Source organism: Lynx canadensis, chromosome B3 (assembly GCF_007474595.2).
Source record: "Lynx canadensis isolate LIC74 chromosome B3, mLynCan4.pri.v2, whole genome shotgun sequence".
NCBI classification, from domain to species: Eukaryota; Metazoa; Chordata; class Mammalia; order Carnivora; family Felidae; genus Lynx; species Lynx canadensis.
Genome location: NC_044308.2, coordinates 125,786,882 through 125,794,128, shown reverse-complemented (window position 1 = coordinate 125,794,128; position 7,247 = coordinate 125,786,882).

Genomic DNA, 7,247 nt, shown 5'->3' with positions numbered 1-7,247 from the left:
GATTTGGTTTCTCAAGCACATTTATATCTCATTTACTCATCTCCTATTGCCTTACACCTCAAAATGCACATTTTCTGACTCCAAACTGTATAACTCCTCAAGTGCCAAATTCAAGAAGGTACAAGGTTTCATTCATTGTAAGAGATAAAAAGAGACACATTCAAAAAGCATTCGAAACCTTTAAGTAAAAAGTTCTATCTTATATTTCATGTTTCTAAATTCTGGTTTCATGGAGCAAATTCCAGAAAATGAAAAGAAATGAAAATCTCCTGATTTTCTTTATTTTCTTAAACCTGTCTTTGTTACTTGTGCTCTGTCATATACTACTTGTAAGAAAATCACATACATATTCAAAATAAGATATTTATGTTTAATATGTTTATGGAGAATTCTGTTTTCATAAAATGACTTTTATGATTTTTTTCAAACAATAAGCTCTTAACAAGCATGCTAAACGACAATGCAAATACACTTATTTTGTTTTCAAAATCGTGTTTCTTGAGTGGAACAAACAAAAAGCTTAGCCAAATTGATTTTATTTTGATTATTTAATACATGTAGATAAATTGTCTTTCTCAAGTTCCCAGACTTTGGAACAGTTGGATCAGCATATTTACAACATTATAATACACCATTAACATTGGCATTGGGAAAACAGGAAAGATGAAAAACTAAAACAATAAACCTCAAATTTCACAGAATTATATTTTTCACCAATAACTTTGCCACCCAGGAGACACCAGTTAAAGATCATTATAAGAACAAACAGCAAGTGCACAAAATTATGCTTAAAAAACATATGGTAGGAACATCATGGAGAAAGCAAGTTCAGAAATGAACTAATTAGAACTACAGAAAGTGGGGCACCTGGTTGGCTCAGTTGGTTACGTCGCGCTGGGCTCTGTGCTGACAGCTCAGAGCCTGGAGCCTGCTTCAGATTCTGTTTCCCTCTCTCTCTTTCTGCCCCTCCCCCACTCCTGCTCGGTCTCTCTGTCTCTCAAAAAGAAATAAACATCAAAAAATTAAAAAAGAAAGAACTATAAAAAGTAATAAGAATATCTTTAATTATGACAATATTATCAGATCAATGACACAAATAGTTATTACTTTTCTTTTCCTTAATACCTTCTCTATCTCATCTTACCATATCTGTTTGAACTAACACAGAAGTAAAATGCTGCAAAATAATAAATAACACATTTTGGAAGGTATTATTTTTAGTAGACATTTTTAAATGTTTATTTATTTTTGAGAGAGAGAAAGAGTGTGGGGAAGGTGCAGAGACAGAGAGGGACAGAGCACATGAGGTGGGCTCTGTGCAGACAGCGCACAGCCCCATATGGGGCTCAAATTCACAAACTATGAGATCACGATTGGGCCAAATTGGACGCTTAACCAACTGAGTCACCCAGGCGTCCCTAATAGATTTTGATTAAGAATAGTTTTTTTTTTCTTACTTTACATAGGAAATAAATTATTTCTTTACAATTTTTTCTAGGTAAAAAAATGTTTAAAAAATACTAACCTTGTTCATATTCCGATCATCTTCTCTCTCCTCCCCATTGATAATTCTCTATTTGGGGCGGGGGGGGGGTGGCAAGGAAGTTGTAATTTCAAGTTTTTTTTAAAATTCAGTTAGTTAACATACAATACAGTGTAGTATTCATTTCAGGTGCAGAATTTGGTGAGTCATCACTTACATACAACACCCAGTGCTCATTACAAGTGCCCTCCTTAATACCCATCACCCATTTAACCCATTCCCCCATCCACCTCCCCTTCATCATCCCTGTTTGTTTTCTTTGGCCAAGAGTCTATTTTATGGTTTGCCTCTCTTTCTCTTTTTTTCTCCAATGTTCATTTGTTTCTTCATTCTCTGTTTTTTGTTTTGTTTGTCTCTCTTTCTCTCCTCTCTCTCTCTCTCTGTCCACTTTCTGCTTGATTTCAAAGTTTACTTAAGGCATATATTTCTAATAAATTGAATAAGTCATTGACATGACTAAATATATTTAAAAAGTTAAAAAAATTAAATGGTTAATAATACCATATCAAGAGTGATGCAAATAAAGTCCAACTAGAAAACAGATGGCAGAGTGTAAAGTTTGACCACTCCATGTGACTTTTAACCAGTATTTACATTTCTTTGAAGTTTAACTATTTATGTAGGTTATCTTGTATATTAATTTTGCTCTCTACCACTAAAAAAGTTGCTAAGGGTAATAAATAAACACTAAAAAAAAGTTGTTAAGGGCAGATGATTCTGAAGAATCATCTTCAACTGTGTAAGTTTCTAAATTTTATAGGTAGACTTTGAACTAACTCTCAGCAGCCATTCCAGGCAATAATATGAGCTGCTTTCTCCTCCTCCTCCTCCTCTCCCTCCTCCTCCTCCTTCTCCTTCTTCTTCTTTCTTCTCCTCCTTCTTCTTCTTCTTCTTCTTCTCTTCTTGTTCTTGTTCTTGTTCTTGTTCTTCTTCTTCTTCTTCTTCTTCTTCCCTTCTCCTCCTTACCCTCCTCCTCCTCCTCCTCTTCCTCCTTCTAGTTTTAATGACTTTTGTTAATTCATATCTTCAACTTATATTTCTTTGTTGACATTTCTGTCTTAAGTATCTTAAGGTTCTTTGTATAGATAATTTGTTCCTAAGGATGCCTCAATGCTATCTTATTGAATGATAAGTATTGTATAAGACCAGCAGAAAGTGTTTCAGAGACTCAGAGCTTTCAGAAACAAGGTCTCTTAAAGCTTGCTTACACAAATGAAGATCCACTGAAATTTAGCACAACTTCATTCTCAGGAGCAAGACATAATGTTCAAAATAAGTGACTAAGCTCCACTTCATAAATTATGTAAAGTTGGTCAAAGAATACGATATATGAAATGATAGAGAAATTCCCTAGAATTTTTTTTTCAATATATGAAATTTATTGTCAAATTGGTTTCCATACAACACCCAGTGCTCATCCCAAAAGGTGCCCTCCTCAATACCCATCACCCACCCTCCCCTCCCTCCCATCCCCCATCAACCCTCAGTTTGTTCTCAGTTTTTAAGAGTCTCTTATGCTTTGGCTCTCTCCCACTCTAACCTCTTTTTTTTTTCCTTCCCCTCCTCCATGGGTTTCTGTTAAGTTTCTCAGGATCCACATAAGAGTGAAACCATATGGTATCTGTCTTTCTCTGTATGGCTTATTTCACTTAGCATCACACTCTCCAGTTCCATCCACATTGCTACAAAGGGCCATATTTCGTTCTATTCCCTAGAATTTTTGACCCTGATGTGTCATCAAATAACTTTGGTCAATAAGCATGTACGGTAATCATTTTGAAAGTATTTAACCAACTGTTTTCAGTCTCCTTATTTAAAACTCCAAGGATTTTTTGAAGACAGCTTGCCATTACCTATCTCCAAAATAGCAATGCTATACCTCTATTTCTTACCTTAAAATAATCTTTTTTTTTTTTAAACCATCTAGCCATATTCGGAGCTTCATAATAGGATTAAAGGAGTTAGCATTTATCAAGTCCCTGCTATATGCCTGGCACTAACTAGTTACTTCAAAAATGTATAAAATTAAATCCTAAAAATCAGAACTCTACTTCTGGCAATAGAATAATGAAAGAGTCAGGTAATTATCTGTAACAGAAAATGAGTTCAAAATAGACTGAAATTATTCAAAATAATCACTTCCAGAACGAACTAGAAATGACCAAAGACAGGCAGCAACTTGAGAAGTGCTTACTCATCAAAGTGTTTATTCATCCAAATCTGCTGTTTCATTGATTAAGAAAGATGAATCTTTGGTCTTTCTACAATGGCTTGTTTTCATCTCTAACTTGGAGGATGAAAATCACAATATTACTTGCCAGAAGTAGAAATTTGGTTCAAGGTGCAAAGCACAACAATTAGAAACCAAAATGGAGGAGTTTGGAATCAAGATATTCATCATAGAAAGACTGAGATAAGTTCTAAATACATCCCTGAATGACTTCTAAACTATGTATGCAAGAAGGACAAAGTGCCCAGTGAAAATTAAAGCCTTGAAGAAATTTGAAAAATTGCTGCATTTTGAATGCATTCCTTAATCCACAGCTCAAGGAGCAGAGGATAGAAGATTTTTTGACTTTAAAAAAAAAAGATTTATTGGCTTTTGGTGTCTGAACACAGCCTCTGTCTAAATCATTGGCTGACTTGTGAACTACACAAGCACAATGTAGACCCCTAGGGACCAAGGCTAGACAAGAATGAGCAGAGACATCAGTGGATACACACTGCAGAGAAGATAGATTTCACATTTGAGGACCAGGAAAGTTCATTACCTCCTAGAACAAACAAACAAATAAAACCAGCAACTCCCCAGAAGAACAAATAGAATTAAGAGTCACTGCAATGAATTATCTAGTATCTGGCTTTCGGTTGAAATTATTAGACATGCTAATAAACTGACAAATGTGACTCATAATCAGAAGAGAAAAAAAAAGGAGTTCATATGCTGGATAAAATACACAAAAAATTAAAGAAATTACAATATGTATGTTACAAATTTAAAGGAAAATCTGCCCAAGGAATTAAAAGAAAATGTGTTAATAATAAGTGAGCACATGGAGATCTCAAAATAAATTAAAAGAAAAATTTAAAAACAAGTAGGAATTCCAAAGCTGAAAAATATAATAACTAAAGGTAAAAATTCACTAGCTGAGTTCAACAGCAAGATTGAATGACAGAAAAAAAATTATATGTGAATTTGAAGATATATCAAAAGAAATTATCCAATCCAAAACGTAGAGGATAAAGAATTAAACAAAAGAATGATCTAAACCAGAAGCTAAATCTTTCAAGGATCCCTAAAACTGAAAAGCCTTTAGCTAGAATCAATATTATTTAGCTAAATCTTTACCTAAAAGAAGAAGAAATGAGTGAAATACACATTACTAATATTAGGAATGAAAAAAGGGATATCAATACAGAGCCTACAGATACTAAAAAGATAGGGAAATATGAATATTTCATGCCAAAAAATCTTTTACAAAAAAGTCTTTGAAGGACAAAAATTATTAATATTAACTCGAGAAAAATGGATAATTTGAATATTACTGTTTATTAAATACATAAAGTTGGTTATTTAAAATCTTCCCTCAAAAAATATAGGTCTAGATAGCTTCACTGGTGAATTCTATCCTTTAAAGAAGAAATTATGTCAATCCTGACCAAACTTACACAAAAATAAGGAATATTTCTAAATGTTATGGAGCCGATATTACATTGTGATATATTTTATACATACATTATATTATATTACATATATTACACTGATAACCAAGGCAGACAAAGACATCATATGAAAAGAGCAGATCAATATTCTTTATGAACATAGATAAAAATCCTTAACAAAATATTAGCAAATCAAATTCAGCAATATAAGGATAATGCATCATGATCAATAGACATTTATCCTAGAAATGCCAGTTTGTTTCAAATTTTAAAACCAATCAATGTAATCCATCATATCAAAAGATACTCACCTATGAATTACTTTCTCCCCTGGCACATACTTCAACTCATTTTATTTTCAGTCTTCTATGTAATTGTACTTATTCTTGTTTTTTAAATGAGGAATCAGAGATCATGAGGGATTCAGTAATTGACCAAATGTCACATATCATATAAAAGGGAATAAGAATTTTAGCTCCATGCTGCCTGACCCTAAATTACTGTTTTCACTGTGGACTCTATCTCCCACTGCTGACCTACAATTACATAAAATATATACATGGACAGACGAGAAGGTCTTGAGAATCTCTTTAATAGTTTGTGCAGGCTCCAGTAGTACCTTTGCCAACATCCTTTATGTTCTGGGTAATAAACACTTAATCCAAAGCAGTACCTTCCATGCTGCCAGACCATAATAACTGCTTCACTTCCCTTACATAGCACCAGACACCCAGACTGCAGTCTCAGTAACAGTTTTGTAAGCTATGAACATGAAACATTAAATACATAAAAGTTCCCTATGTTCCTTTTGGTTAAGAAAAGACTGTCATCCTATCTGAGGTCCAAGGACAATGCAAATGCAAAGAAAGGGCTTGAGTCCTGCTTCAGAAGACGCTTTCTGTTTTCCACAAATAAAAGCAGCATGGCAGCTCCAGTGAGTTAGTACATGTAATTAAAATCTATAACATGAGAAATAAAATGCTCTTCTGTATATAAACATGCATGCATGCTCTTGCATTGAGCCTACAAGATCTTTTGAAGCATTTAAACAAAAATATTGTGAAGCAAAACAATAATCGACTGTGTGAAAGCATTTGAGACATGGTAATAAACCCCATGGGAAGTCAGATTAAACTCATTCTTTAGAAATGCTTCTAGGGGCGCCTGGGTGGCGCAGTCGGTTAAGCGCCCGACTTCAGCCAGGTCACGATCTCGCGGTCTGTGAGTTCGAGCCCCGCGTCAGGCTCTGGGCTGATGGCTCGGAGCCTGGAGTCTGTTTCCGATTCTGTATCTCCCTCTCTCTCTGCCCCTCCCCCGTTCATGCTCTGTCTCTCTCTGTCCCAAAAGTAAAAAATTAAAAAATAAAAAAAAAAAAAAAAAGAAATGCTTCTAAAGGACATTTCAAAAAAATATTAACATTGAAATGTGCAAAACTCTTCTTTAATATTTAAAAAAAATGGTTAACACAGAACTTTCAGATTTAGACATCCAAACGCTAACTAACATCACTCTGTTCTGTAGCACCCATTTCAAGTCCTGTCCTCAATTCCTTTCCCAGATTCCACACGGACCTTCAAACTTTCTTCTATAAATATCATTATGTAGTTAATATGTAGAAATATAGAAATAGAAATTCTATTTCTATAGAAATATAGAAAAATATAACTATCAAATCTGTTTATAAGATCAGACACATTCATTTAAATAATATCATAATACACACACTTATACAAATATTTATATTTCCTTTACTGGTATTTCTTACTGCTGAATTTTTCTATTTCTGGTTTCTGTACTAGGATCTTTTTCTTCTTCCTTAGTGACTAGTTTATAGTTATGCCTATAAAGGATGCCCATGTATAGATCTAACAATGATGAATATCAGCACACTGGAATAAGATTTGAGGAAGACTTTGTGCAGCTAATGATGTCTCAAGTCTGAAAATTAATATCCAAATTAATTGATTAGAAATGTAGGTGTAAGCTTAAGAACCATCTGGATTGCTTGTTAAAAATAGGAGTTCTCTGCTTCTGCCCACAG